Here is a 15,466-nt window from a genome sequence, read left to right as displayed (position 1 = left end):
GCAAGCAAGCATCAAGTATATAGTTACATACTCACATAAGGAGCTGTCCAAGATATTGCTAAGTGGAGAGAAAAAAAAAAAGTTCAAAAATAATATGTGTACTACTATCTTATATTTTGTTAAAATATTGATATTAATGCTAAATGATAATTTTAAATAATATATAGGTATTTAAAAATATATAGGATTTAAAATGTATAGAGAATTATAAAGCATACAAGTATATATTTTTAAATATATAGGAATATATACCAAACTATTTAAGATTATCTGAGAAAAAGTGGAAGTATTCATAGGGGACTTTAACTTTCTATAATATTATATACTTCTCTAATATCTAGATTATTTTTAAAATATTAACTATGGGTACATTGGCTCACACCTATAATTCCAGCATGTTGGGAGGCCGAGGTGGGCAGATATAAACCCCTGTTTAGATTTAATAGCAATTAAGTTCAAAAATGTACTTGGATCCTAAAGATCTATGTATTATGTTTTAGCAATCACACTGAGTAATGTATATTTTAGAGTATGATGGTCTGCACTTGGTTCCAGTAATGTGGTCCCCAACAGTTATTCATACTAGTTATACATAGTACTATTCTAACATATGCATTTGTGTGTAAGTCTGGGCCTAGAGAGAAATGATTAAGCTTCCAGAAGATTGATATAACCCTCACTCACCAATATATTATCATCTGCATATTTTGCTTCTGCCATGAAACTCTGGGTGGTGACCAAGATGTTCTTAAAGTGTCCCCTCAGCTTGACTAAACTTTATATAGGTTTCTTCCTGACCATAGGCCCTTGATCGCTCTTGTCCTAGAGCATTTTACAAATATTGTGATTGCATATCCTTTCTCTGCCCCTTTGAAATGTAGATAAATCTCCCAGCCTCTTGCCTGTCTTACAGTCCCCAAAATGTCTTTCTCAAGGACCAAAGAACCATCCTTTTGAAATGTCATCATCAAGAAAAATAGCTCCCCCATCTCCCAGTCTCTGGGAGCATAGGAGTTTAACTCTCTAATTAGCTTAACTGATAGTCTTAACTGAGTCTACTCACATTGTCTAATCACATTGACCAACTCCCCCTCTAAACTAGTAGTACTTTGCTACTAGTTCACAGGAAGGTTTAAAAACTCTCCTGCCTTTTGTTATAGTGAAACTGAATTTATTCTTTCTCCCCTATGATAACAGGTTTCTTAGCCTGTTTAATTACGTCAACTGCAATTTTTCTTTCACAGTTGTCAGGAAGTTTATATCTCTTTTAGAGAAAGTTGCTGCTTTCTCTGCTAAGTATTCTCACACCTGTTAGTATAGCTATTCTTTTTTTTTTTTTTTTTTTTTTTTTTTCTAGACAGAGTCTTACTCTGTTGCCCAGACTGGAGTGCAATAGCACCATCATGGCCCCCACTGCAGCCTTGAGTTTCTGTGACCTCCTGGGCTCAAGCAAGCATCCTGCCTCAGCCTCCCAAGTAGCTTGACTACAGACATGCACCACCCCACCCAGCTAAGTTTTGTATTTTTTTTTTAATAGCAATAGGGTTTTGTCATGTTATGTTGCCCATGCTGGTCTTGAACTCCTGGGCTCAAGCACCTAGCCCTCCTCAGCCTCCCAAAATTTACGTGTCCCCTCAGCTTGACTAAACTTTAAATAGGTTTCTTTCTGACCATAGGCTCTTGATCTCTCTTGCCCTAGAGCATTTTATAAATATTGTGATTGCAACACCTTTTTGTAGGGACCATTAATGGCTAAAAAAGGAAAGATACTACAATCAAAATTCTGTGATTACAGGCATGAGCCACCACACCCAGCCTAGTATGGCTATTCTTAAAAAGACAACAGGTAAGTGTTGGTGAGGATGTGGAGAAAAGGGAATCTTTGTGCACTATTGATGGGAACGTAAATTAATAAAGCCATTATAAAAAAAATATAGAGATCCCTCGAAAAATTGCAAACAGGCCTGGCATGGTGGCTCACTCCTGTAATCTCATATTAGCCAGGCATGGTGGCTCACGCCTGTAATCCTAACACTTCGGGAAGTGGAAGCCGGCGGATCACATGAGGTCAGGAGTTCGAGACCAGCCTGGCCAACATAGTGGAAACCCGTCTCTACTAAAAACACAAAAATTAGCTGGGTGTGGTGGTGCATACCTGTAATCTCAACTACTCGGGAGGCCGAGGCAGAAGAATCATTTGAACCTGGGAAGCAAATGTTGCAGTGAGCCAAGATTGTACCACTGCACTCCAGCCTGGGTGACAGAGCGAGACTCCATCTCAAAATAGAAAAATAAATAAAATATTGATCAATTTAAAATAAAAATAAAATAAAACCTTCTAAAAGAATTCACTTAAGCCTCAAATGCAGCATATCTACACTCACCAAAAAAAAAGTAAATTTCAAGGGATAACAGGCTTTGTGTTTCCTAAAAGGTATTCCACAGAAGAGTAGTCACATGAAAATAAATTCTCCATTCAAATAAGTTTGAAGTATCTTAGACAAAACCCATTCATTGATTGTATGGGTTCTCACCTGTGAGAGCCTTGAACATGCTAAGAAGGAACGTGAATCTCTGAGAAGCTTTGCCATATGCAGCCTCTCCCAAACTTATTTGACTATGAACACCTTTTTGTAGGGACCATTAATGGCTAAAAAAAGATACTACAATCAATTCATTGCACACTTGCCATAAACTAGTGCTCTGACTGGGCACCTGAGCTACATTCCTCACCCACAAGGAGGCTTGGCTCTATATGGAGACTTTGAAAAGTCAAATTAAGCAGGCTGTTCTTGTGGCTTGTGGGCTTTCAAAGCAAAGAGCAATTTATTATTGAAATTTCCTAAACAAATCAGGAATCCTAAAATATGCTTGAGTAATCTCCCCTGGTGTTTTGTTGTTGTTGTTGTTGTTGTTTTGTTTTTGTTTTTGTTTGGTAAATTTTCTGGTTTGAACTTTCTGGAGTCAAGTCTGTTCACTACCCAGATTCATAGGAACGGAGGTCCCGGAGAAAAGTTAAAGGAGATGGCAGTGCCGTGCTCAGAAAGAAAATGAGCCATGCCAAACTCCCCTCTCTCCTTCACTAGGTCATGTGGAGTGAGCGGCTAAACAGTGCCTGGACATAGCAAGACTCAGTAAATAAACAGTTGAATTAATGGGTCCAAACATCACATTTCCCATAAAGTCTACCTTCTAAATATGTCTCCTATCGATTTGTTCTTGTTTACACTTCCATTCAGTTAAAAATAAATAGCATAAATTTATAATCAAGGAGATCCAGAAAATTTGATTTGAAGTCAGAAACTGTTACAGCACATTGACAAAAAGATGATCAACTTGCATCTTCGGCATCTTTTTAATTTACAAATATGCCTACCACTGTTGGATTTTTTTCACTCTTTATAGAAAATTCCCATTTTTGGCAAAGATAGGTATGACTTCCGAAAAATCACCTCGCCAGTCCCACGGCATGGCCTTGACAGAGGCACCCTCTGGTGGCGGCCTCCCTGAAGTGCAGACACTGTTCTTGATTGGTGTTTGGTTTGCTTGAGTTTGTTTCCTGGCTTGCCTGCTTTATTATTTTATTTGTTTATTTTTTTGAGAAGCACCGAGTCTCTTTAAAAGGCACAATCTTTAAAAATCTAAGCATGTGGAGTTGAAAAGCAATAGCAAACACCACACTACATCACATCTTAAATTGCTGTGACTCAGAATTACTGCAATCTCATTTTTTTACTTTCTAAGTGTATTACTAATCTATAATAGCACATACAGAGAAAACAGAATAATACAGACATGCTAAAAACAGAACAACATTGCCATCAGCAAGAGACTTAAACAAAACAATAATACATTATGCAGACATAATTTCTGATGATCAACTACCTTAGAAGTGAAGCTCACTCTTTTAGGCTATAAGCAGCAGGTCACATATCCTTAATTTTCCAAGGCAAACGTGTCAACCCCAGTAACTACCTGGGAGTAAATAGTTCTTTACCTTGGCCAGGGACTATGGAAAACAAGGAACAGTAAGGAGCATCCTTACATAATTTCTGTGGACAAATACCACAGCTTTGTCAGATAACTTCCAAAATAGTACTTAAAGAACACTTGGATATTTTACCTATCTTCTCCACTTTATATCAGTGCTGAGCATATATTATCAACAGTACTCATCATTGCTAGATCGATTTTATTTCTCCACTGAATTATACATGTAGAAGTATACATGTAGAATTATACATGTATACTGAATTATACATATATACATGTATATATATGTGTGTGTGTGTGTATATATACATATATATATTTGCTGGCTATAGTTTGAGCCTTGGAAGGAGTAACATTCCACTCAGGGAAAGAACTGCTTCTTTATTTAACTGCTTTTGATGACACAAAGATAGAATTGATGGGCTATCTGAATATTGCGATATGAGAAAACAAAGGGCAAAATAGCTGTACATATTATGTCAGAAACATAATAATTTCCAGCTAGTAGCATGAATGATAGAGAGACAGTGGGTATCTCAAGTCAGGTTATATAAACTGCTCCCAGCCCCATCTAAACTGTGTACTTTCTCTAGTGAATTGTTGAGCCCCAGAAATACAGGAGTCGCAAGAACAATTGACTGGTGGTGCTAACTGTTCTTAACCCACACATGCTAAGAAAACACAACTGTAATCAAGAACTGGAGAACCAGGCCGGGCGCGGTGGCTCAAGCCTGTAATCCCAGCACTTTGGGAGGCCGAGACGGGCGGATCACGAGGTCAGGAGATCGAGACCATCCTGGTTAACACGGGGAAACCCCGTCTCTACTAAAAAATACAAAAAAACTAGCCGGCCGAGGTGGCGGACGCCTGTAGTCCCAGCTACTCGGGAGGTGGAGGCAGGAGAATGGCGTGAACCCGGGAGGCGGAGCTTGCAGTGAGCTGAGATCCGGCCACTGCACTCCAGCCTGGGTGACAGCGCGAGACTCCGTCTCAAAAAAAAAAAAAAAAGAACTGGAGAACCAAGAAGCTATAAAGGAAGGAAGGAGAAAAGTCCTTCATCTTTTGTGAAGAAGTAACCTTTTTTTGCTTAAAGCCACCAACAAAGTGACCCAATGAATATATCCTTCCCACAGACACTACTCTACTGTCAGCTTAGCTTTAGGTCTCAGTTCTTAAACAGAAAATTAATATTAAGTATCCACCAGGAGCCAAGCATGGTACTAAGCGTTCATAGACATACAAACTCTCAACTCTGTAAGGTGAAGATGAAAATGCCAATTTATAGATGAAAAACTTAAAGGTTAGCAATATGCTTTAATTTGCCTGTGACTATCCAGTCAGTAAGTAACAAAGTCAGAAGTGAAACGTAAATAGGTCTGATTCTAATTACAGTGCTGTTTCCACCACACCAAATGCCTCTTTCATTCATTCAATAAATATTTTTCAAGCATTTTCAACCATTATGTGCCAGGCACCAAGATAGTAGTGGAAAAGACTATGTCCTTATTTTCATGAAACTTGCATTCTAGCCAAGAAGGGCACACAATATGCAGGTAAATAATATATAAGCAAGGTTATTAGAGGTGGTGATTAGTACTTTGAAGGAAATAAGCAGCGTGATGTGATGGAAAGTGACAGAGAACACTTCCTTGGGCACTAAAGCATGCTGGGGAAGGCTCTCTGAAAAGAAGACATTTAAGACAAGTCCTACAGGTTGAAAAGGAACCAGCCAGACAAACATCTCAGGGCCAAAGATTTCAGACAGAGGGAAAAGCAAGAGCAAAGGCCCTGATGCATTTGAGGAGAGAGAAAGGAGTCCAATGTGGCATGAACATAGTGAGCTATAGGAAGACTAGTACCAGAGAGGGTTGACAGAAACTAAATATTTAAGATTTTGTAGACCATAGTAACAAGTTTGTATTTTACTCAAAATTCAATAAAAAGTCACTGGAGATTTTATGTAGGGAAGACATTTATCTGATTGCCATTTTATATAGGGGCTAGTTACAGGAAAATGTGAGTGGAAGCAGGGGACTAGTTAAAAAGCTATTGCAGCAGTCTGTGCACAGATAATGCTACCTGGAACTAGGAGGCAGTGCTAAAAGCCAAGAGACTAATTTGAAGGCTACTTCAGCAATGGTGTTAGAGCTAATGGTGTGTTAGACTGGATCAGGGATTCTTAATCAGTGATGATGTTGTGCCCCTTCCCACACAGGATATTTGGCAATGTCTGGAGACATTTTTGATTGTCATAGCTAGGGGCATGTTACTGGCCATCGAGTTGGATAGAAGCCAGGGATGCTGCTAAACATCCTACGATGCACAAGATTGTCCTCCACAAAAAAGAATTACTAGGTCTATCATGTCAATAGAACAAAGGTGGAAAAACCAAGAACTAAACAAGACTTGAAGAAAAAAAGAACCAGAATAGAATTGGAGAACAATTGGGACATTTGGGGTATATTTCAAAAGTAATACTGACAGGACATGCCAATACCTGTGGGGAGGGTTAAATAAAGTATAATTCCTAGATGTTTGCCTTGGGCAACTTGGTGGATGGGGTGCCACTCAGCAAGATAGCAAAAATTTCGGGAAAAGTAAGTTTGAGGGGAAAATGGAGTGCAGTTAAATATTCATTTTGGGTATTACATTCAAGATGACTGTTGGATATCCAGGTAGAGACGTCAGGTAGGCAATTAGGTATAGAAGCTTTGAACTCATAGGAAAAATATGGGCAAAAATAAAATTGTGAGTTATCAACATTTGAATTGTATTTAAAAACTTGGAATCAGCTCAGCGTGGTGGCTCACGCCTGTAATCCCAGCACTTTGGGTGACCGAGGCAGGCGGATCACCTGAGGTCAGGAGTTCGAGATCAGCCTGGCCAAAATGGTGAAACCCTGTCTCTACTGAAAATACAAAAATTAACCAGGTGTGGTGGCAGATGCCTGTAATCCCAGCTACTTGGGAAGCTGAGGCAAGGAGAATCGCTTGAACCTTGGAGGCAGAGGTTGCAGTGAACCGAGATCGTGCCATTGCACTCCAGCCTGGGTGACAGAGCGAGACTCCGTCTCAAAAAAAAAAAAGACTTGGAATCAAGTGAAATCATGTAGGGAGACAGATTAGGGAAGAGATGACAAGAAATGAGAAGGGAAGGAAACTGAAGGGACAAGAATGAAAGAGAAAGCAAAGGAAGAAAGTCAAGACTAACCCCTAAGGCACTCTTAATTTTTCTAAAGACGATGCAAAAATAAAACCAGAAAGAACAGTCAGGAGAGTGGTGTCATGGAAGCCAATAGAGAAAAGGAAAGTATTTTGAGAAAGAGGCAGTGGTTAATGATACAAATGCCACTAAAAGGTTGAGTACAATGAAGAACCAGTAATGTCCATTAGCTCTGACAACTTGGAGGTCACTGGTGACATTAAGCAAGAGAACTCTCCATGAAGTGGGATTGAAAGCTATTGTGAAATGAGTAGATGAGAGATGAAGAGTCAGAGAGAGAAAATGCAGACAATTTCTATAAAAAGGAATCAAAGAAATAAGGTAGTTGTTGGATGGAGAGGTAGCGTCAGGAGAGTTTTGTTTTGCTCCTTAATGTGGATTATGTTGATATGCTGATGGAAATGGTCCAAGACAAGGAGATGGAAAGATAGCAGAAAAAGTAAAGTATTTAAGAAAGTAAAAAAGAATGGGAACAAAAGTAGAGGAATTGTTCTTTAGTAAGAGTAAAGATATTTATTTCATTGTAACAAGAAACTGAGTCCAAGAGCAGGTAGGTTGAAAACATAAAAGAGTTCTCTCATAATAGCTTTTATTTTCTTGATGCTGTCTCGATTAAGGCAGGTGAGGAAATTGACTGGAAGAAGCAGGGAAGGAGAAGAGATCTGAGGAAAGACAATCCCAAATGAGGATCCTTAATCAGTTGTTCATTTGTCATAACACTATGACTAGTGTACAGACATCCCACTAGAAACACAACCATCTGAACCCCATCACTGTAACCAAGATGCTGAGGATTACTGGAGACAACCGCACGGCAGAACGATGGGAATTACTAGAAATGCTTGCCCCAGAGCAGTAGTCTTGTGTTAGAATGTTCACTCACATGCCAAAGGATTATATTATCTATTCTTCATTCTAAAATCTTGGTCTCTTTCCCTTCTCCTCCAACTCTTAGCAAATGAACTTGCCTAACATTTCACAGAATAAACAGAAGTTGTCAAATTGATTCCTCTGATTTACTGTCACCATATCTACAAATCTGCCTGCATCTGTTCCATCATCTTCTTTATTCCTGTTACAATGGCCTAGTCAAAGGCCAATCTCCATTTGTGCTCTAAATCCAAAAACATCCTCTCTCCATAGCCTTTATTCCTGTAAATATTTCCCTGTTTTTTATCTTCAGCCACTTCTTCTTTTGGAGAGATTTCCCATAATTATTTAAGTGTCTTATTTTTGAAAAAGAAGAATGAAGGGAACAAGAGAAGACGGGGAGAAAAGGAAGAGCATGGAAAGTAGGAGAAATAAAGAAGAGAAAGAACCACCACATTCCCCTTTATTTAATACCATATCTCATCACACCAATTCACAGCTGAAGTCTTCAAAGGCTGAGTTGCCTACAGATATTGCTCAATTCTGTATTCTTCACCTTCCATTTACTACTCAGCATACTATAATCCAGCTTTCGCCCTCATGACTCCAGTTCCTAAATTTACCAGTCCTATTGTTGCTAATTTCAATGAACACATTTCAGTTTTGTTATTGTATTTGATCTCTCAGGAACTTTCCACACTTTGATCATTTAGCTGTTCTGAAAAAAAAAGAAAGAAAAAGGATTTTCTACGCATTGGATAAAAACCACCCTCTCCAAGTTTTTCTCCTCATTTGCTTCTTCTCCATCTTTTATACTCCACCACTTGTCACACTTCAAAACAGTGGACTTCCTCAGGACTGATTCTTAGGCCTTGTCTCTTCTCATTTTATATAAGAGACAGCAAATTGACAGCCTGCTAGTTCAATCCCCAATGTCTAGCACATTGTCTGGAAAAATAGTAAATATTGAATAAATATTTATTTGAGTAATTATTTAGAGGTATAGAATGCAATTGGGCTTTAGGAAAAGGGGACAAGGACACATTGTGAAACTAACCACTAAGGCAAGCTCCAAGACAAGCAATTTCTCCCCACCTTACATCAACAAGTTCTCAAGCTAATTAACATAATCTGCCTAGACTGGACAACCAATTAACAAGGCAACAATTGACGCTTAGGCACTTCCTTGACATCTGGTGATTTTTAAACAAAATTACCGAGCTGTTTAGAGTATTTTAGCCCTTAAGCCAAGGGTCTACAATCAAGAAAACCATATAATTAAATTATAGAGACCAGTGAGAGTTAGTTTATCCCTCCCGGTAAAATGAGAGTCAAATAAAAACACTACCATCAGCTTATCTGCTTGACTCTCCTAAGATTCAGTGATGGGTTTTGATGCTTATCCATCATCTCTGTTATCTATTCAGTAATATTCAACAAAGAAAGGCCAGGACAGACAAAGAGCACAGTCTGATTTGCCTCTTTGCAGAACAATGTCATCTCAACATAACCCTGATCAAATTCAACTTCTTCCAGAATCAGCTGATCAGCAAAGAATAGCTTCATACGAAATTCATTCAGAAACAGTTGTTCATCCAAGATATGACTCTATACGAAGTCACTGCAGACGAGCCAATCAACAAAGAACTACCCCATCAAAAACTCATCCAAAAACAGCTATTATTCAAGATTTTACTCTACACAAAGTGTGAAATCAACTTCTCAGGAAAAAGTTCCCTTGCCTAAAGCTCATCCATAAGCAACTGTTTGGGCAGGATAGGGCTCTACAGTCATCCCTGTTTACCTTCAGAGGGTACATTCCAATATCACCAGTGCATGCCTGAAACCACAGATACTATCGAACCCTATATGCACTATCTTTTTTTTCTATACTATACAATTACATAGTATAGGGCAAGTAGTGTATACAGAGTGGATATGCCAGACAAAGGGATGATTCACATCTCTTGCCGGACAAAGCTGGACAGTACAAGATTTCATCAGGCTACTCAGAATAGCATTCAATTCAAAGCTTATGATTTGCCTGTTTCTGGATTTCTTTATTTAATATTTTCAGACCATGGTTGACCATGGATAAGTGAACCATGGAAAGCAAAACCAAGGATAAGGAGGAACTGCTCCACACAAATTCAGACAAGGTCATCTGCAAATAATTCTTTTGTCCAAAAAGCTATTCAGCAACCAGCCCCTGCAAAGAAACTCACTGAAACAAGCCAATATACAAAGTGCTGCACCATCCAAACCACAACCAGAAATAGCTGCCTCTAAACAAACCCATCTTAAACTAACTTAGCAGGACACTTCCCCATCAAAAGCTGGTCCAAAAACAGCTGTTTAGTTACATTCTGGATCTACACAGAACCACTCAAGAATAACAAATAAGCAAAGAGCCAGCCCAATGCAGTGACTCATGCCTATAATTCTAATGCTTTAGGAGGCCAATGAAGGAAGATCACTTGAGGCCAGGAGTTCAAGACCAGCCTGGGTGACATAGTGAGACCTTCATCACTACAAAAAAAAAAAATGTAATTAGCCAGGCACAGTGGTTCATGTTTGTAGTCTCAGCTTCTTGGGAGGCTCAGGTGGGAGGAATGCTTGAGCTCAGGAGTTTGAGGCTGCAGTGAGCTATGATCATGACACTGCACTCCAGCCCGGGAGACAAAAAAAAAAAATTTTACAAAGCCAAGAGCCAGCTTGTTACTAGTGGAAGTTATCCAGGTTACTGGCAGTGAATCCATACGGGTCTGCCGCAACTCAACTCTTGCCTCCTCAGAAGAAATAATTCGACTGAGAGGCATAAGACAGAAAAAGAGACTGATTAAAGTTTCAGAGCAGGAGTGGAAGTTTATTTGAAAAGGTTTTATAACAGGAAAGAAAGGAAAGTTCACTTGAAAGAGACCCAAGCGAACACCTGAAGGTCAAGTCCAGTGTTTAACCTTGATCCTAGGACGTTTTAGGCTAGACCCTTTCCCACGATTCTTTCCTTAGGGTGAGCTGCCTGCATGCGCAGTGCCCTCCTTACCCTTGGGAGGTGAGCATGTGTGGTGTGTTTAGGAAGTTATACACATGCCCATCTGAGGTTTTCTTCCCTTTTCTGGTAGTATGCCCCCAGAAGGTCATACTCTGCCATTTTGTCTCCTAATGTACATGCCCAGGAAGTTGCTTCTCCCTAGCATCTATATTCAGTTAACACTTTAGTGCAACAGGTGTGGACCATCAGGAAATGGCCTCTCCCTGGCACTGGCTGCCAATTTATAACCTTTGGAGATGCAATGTGATCATTGCCAAACCATCACCCAACATTCCTTGTGGGTGAGGGAGAGCCCTTTCCTGCCCCGCTTATGCCTGTATAACTACCTGTAACAAGCCCATCTAAAATGCATCCAAAGCAGTTATTTCATCAGGGATTACCTTTCTGTGGCATCATCTAAGCACAGTTAGAAAGCAAGGAAGTATCCTGTCCAAAACTCCTCTTAAAACAGCAGTTCAGTCAGAAGCCTACTCTCCAAGAACTCATATGAAACCTGTAGCCAATCAAAATCTCCTCTATCAAAATATTTCCCAAAATCTGCTATTCATTTTTAAAAAACTAAATCCCAATCTTACCCAAAGCCACCTTTTAAACAGTCTGCTCATATCAAATTTTATCCAAATCCACAAATCAACAAAAGACCTGGACAGATTCAATCTAATAAAAGTGAATTTTTTCCTTTTATATCCCTCTATACAAAGCCACATCTAGATTCAATATTTTTATTTTCAAGCTCTCACTCTCAAACCCAAACCAGTATGATAACTACCCCAGCTATCACTACTTCTAAAGCAACTTCTACCACCACATCTGCAACTCCAGTTTTAACTATAACTCCCATGCTATCATCTGCTACAATCATAAATCAAACCACATTATCCTATAACATCCCAGAAGCTGTCATATACAACAGCAACTTTGAAACAAAGGTTCCTCCCTGTAATGGCACCAAACTATACATTGACTAGGCATCCAACTTTGAAATCACAGAAACTTATGACACCACAAAATACATACTGACCTTCCATTTGACTTTGAAGCTACAGATTTTCTCAATTGTGTCTACAAAACCGAAAGTAACTGCCCAATTGACAGTATCAACTCAAAGAATATAAATTCCCAAAACTTTCCTTACCCTTACCTAAAGCATTAAACACTGAAATCATGAATTAATTCCTCACACTAGTACTGCCTCTCTTACCTTCCCTTCAGCATCCTCATCTGTTGCCCATTTGCAGGGTGTTCTTTCCTATTTTAAATATTACATCCAAGCTTATTTTTTTAATTCCATAAGTGTGTAATTCTAGTGTTGAGTTGCAATATTTCTACATAGGCCAGGTGCAGTGGCTCATGCCTATAATCCCAACACTTTGGGAGGCTGAGGCAGGAGGATTGCTTAAACCCAGAAGTTCAACATCATGAAATCCGTCTCTACAGAAAATTAGCCAGATGTGGTGGTGCACACCCGTAGTCCAGCTACTTGGGAGGCTGAGGTGGGAGAATCACCTGAGCTGGGGAAGTCAAGGCTGCAGTGAACCAGGATGGCGCCACTGCACCCCACCCTGGGAGACAGCGGGAGATACTGTCTCAAAAAAAAAAAAAAAAAAGAAAGAAAGAAGAAAGAAATATGCCTACATAGAAAGAATACAAAGTTGCCACACTCTTTCAAGCTTAACCCTGTTTCATGAGTAAATTCGGTATAATATATCCACATTTGTAATGACACTGTACACTGAACTTTATCACTTATGACAAAGGTCAATTCAATCTGCCAAGAAGTCTGAACATAGTTTCCTGATACTCCTTCTGAGCAAAACTTTAAAAGATTAGTAAAAACGTATATGGTTTGATCTATTTAGTAGAATTTTAGATACGTTTAATTCAGTGGCTGTTTTTCGGGCACCTACTAAACTACTCCAGAGAGAAGTGGCTCTACTTCTGGCCTCCAAGCATAAGTCCTAGTTTCCTCTGGGGTCATAAGAACTGGTTGACATCTTAAATACTTTTGTAAATGTATATTTATTGTTCTATCACACACAAGCTGAGAACTAAAGAAAATATCAAAACATATAATCTTCCTTGAAATTTAATATCCCAAAACAGTAATCAAATAACAATGGCATCAGGTGAGGTAGAATAAAAAAAAATAAGAAAGTCATGAATTCCAAAAGCATCTCAGAGAAAGAAAAGGCTAACTCCAAATGAGGGGAAAAAAAGAAAGACTTCATGAAGGTGGTAGCGTTAAGAAGGATCTTTAAGGGTGAGTAAAACATTGACAGTCAGGGATGAAAAAAAGGAGTCCAGGCAGAGGAAATAACATGAACGAATGCAGAAAAATAAGATCAAAATGCAACGTGGCTCTTTTTGTGCATACATCCGCTTTGCCTCTACCACATTATACAGTGATACAATACTTGCTGCATTTTCCACAAGAACATAAATAAGGGCTTCATCTTATTCACTTTTGTACCCTAGCACCTTGTACAATACCTTGTCCAGTACAGTGGAGGCTTCTGTTCAATCAAGCTATTACTATAATTAATAATAATCTTGTGTGCTGAATCCTTTTGACGTTGTGGTGAGTTACCAAGTGGTGTAAGGAAATATAGAAAATGTTCAGTCTGTTTTATCCTTTCACTGCCAAAAAGATGCTCTTAGACTGAGATTCATAAAGAGTGTCTCAGGTCTGGGTAATCCTAGATCTTCCTACATCCATTGAGTGTGATGGAGTTGGAAAGGGGGTATGTTTCTTGCCTTGAGAAATCCTAGAAAGCTCAGGGATGATACAAATCACTGAGGAATTCCACCAAGACTCCCCTAACCCAGAGATTTTTAACCTGTTTCTTTATAGTTGGGCTCTCAGGAGATCCATGAAATCCCTGAGGTTATTTCATAATCATTACATTCATGAGCACATATGCATTTTTCTGAGGAGATGATAAGTGCATTCAGCTTCTCAAAAGGGTCCATAACCCAAAGAAACTTACGACTAAAGCTAATAAGATTAAGGAATGCCTAGACCTAAAGGGCTAAGAGATGTGTCCTATAGTTCATAAAACACTTGAATGAATTCTGATGTTCTATGTCATTTTGGAAACATAAATTATCTCACTCTTTTTGCTGATGTCTCCTTGTCTTGGAATGATTTAAGAATTTTTTTCCTTTTACAATATGTATTTCTGGACTCTCAACTCCGTAATTACATTATTGCAAGTTATCTGCTTTCAGACTTAAAATTTCTTGTCTAAGAAATTACTCAGTCTTCTTAATTTTGCTTGTTTATTTTGATCTAATCCCACTGACTGCTCAGTTTCCTGGCTAGGGCATGTCTGATTCCAGCTGAGGGTTGGAGTCATGTCTGCAACAAGCAGTTGACTCATCGTGAGGTTCCTAAATCACCTGATGCCCAGTCACAAAGAATTATTCAGTTCAAATGAGCTATTGAGTAGAGCCATACTCTAGACTAGCACTATAACACAGGTCTCCTCACCTAAGCCAAGAACAACAGTGACATAAAATTCAACTCTACCTCCACCCAAAAAACATATAGATATAGGACGCTCCCAACCCTCTACATTCACTGAAAATAATGCCCAAAGAAAGCAGATGCCCAGTGTCACGGAGTCCCTCTCTTGCAATGACCTGCTTGAATATTTAATGTTTCCCCCAACAAAACCTAAGCTCTTTGAGGGCAGAGTTTTTGTCCCTTCCATTAATTATTTTATCCCAGAGACTGACACAATGTTGGTGAACAAAGAGTGAATCTATGTTAAATGAGGGCTGGAAAAACGAATTGATTGAATAAAAGAAACAATGAATTTGCCTGTGAAAGCCCATGAGAACATTAATTTGCTTTCCTTCCACATCCTTCAGCACCGTGTTTCATTGCTCCTCTCATTATCAATCGCTTTCACATGCTAGTCTGTCTCATGGATTATACTTATTCTCCAAATCCACCTAAAGCCCAATCTCTTCTCTAAAATTTTCCCTTAACTCAATCTTACTCTGTTTCCCCATATTATATGCCTTTACCACTTATTCATCAACACTGAATGACCATGTGATGCTTTAAAATATTATAAACACGAAAGACTGAAGAAATATAAGATGGGGCCCTAGGAACTCTCCATCTAGTTCAAGAGAAACAAAAAGTCAGGAAATAATAAAAGAGCCATATAAAGTAATATCTGACCAAGTGCCAAAATCAGTGATAGAAACAAACAAAAAAAGCTATAGATAGTTAAAATTAGATGTCATCTCCAACCCTGTCTTCCACTGCTATCCTCACCCCATCTTGTTCCAGTGACAGAAAACAATGTCACTACTTCA

Source organism: Macaca mulatta, chromosome 5, assembly GCF_049350105.2.
Source record: "Macaca mulatta isolate MMU2019108-1 chromosome 5, T2T-MMU8v2.0, whole genome shotgun sequence".
Classification (NCBI taxonomy): domain Eukaryota; kingdom Metazoa; phylum Chordata; class Mammalia; order Primates; family Cercopithecidae; genus Macaca; species Macaca mulatta.
Note: the sequence above shows the minus strand (reverse complement) of the source record.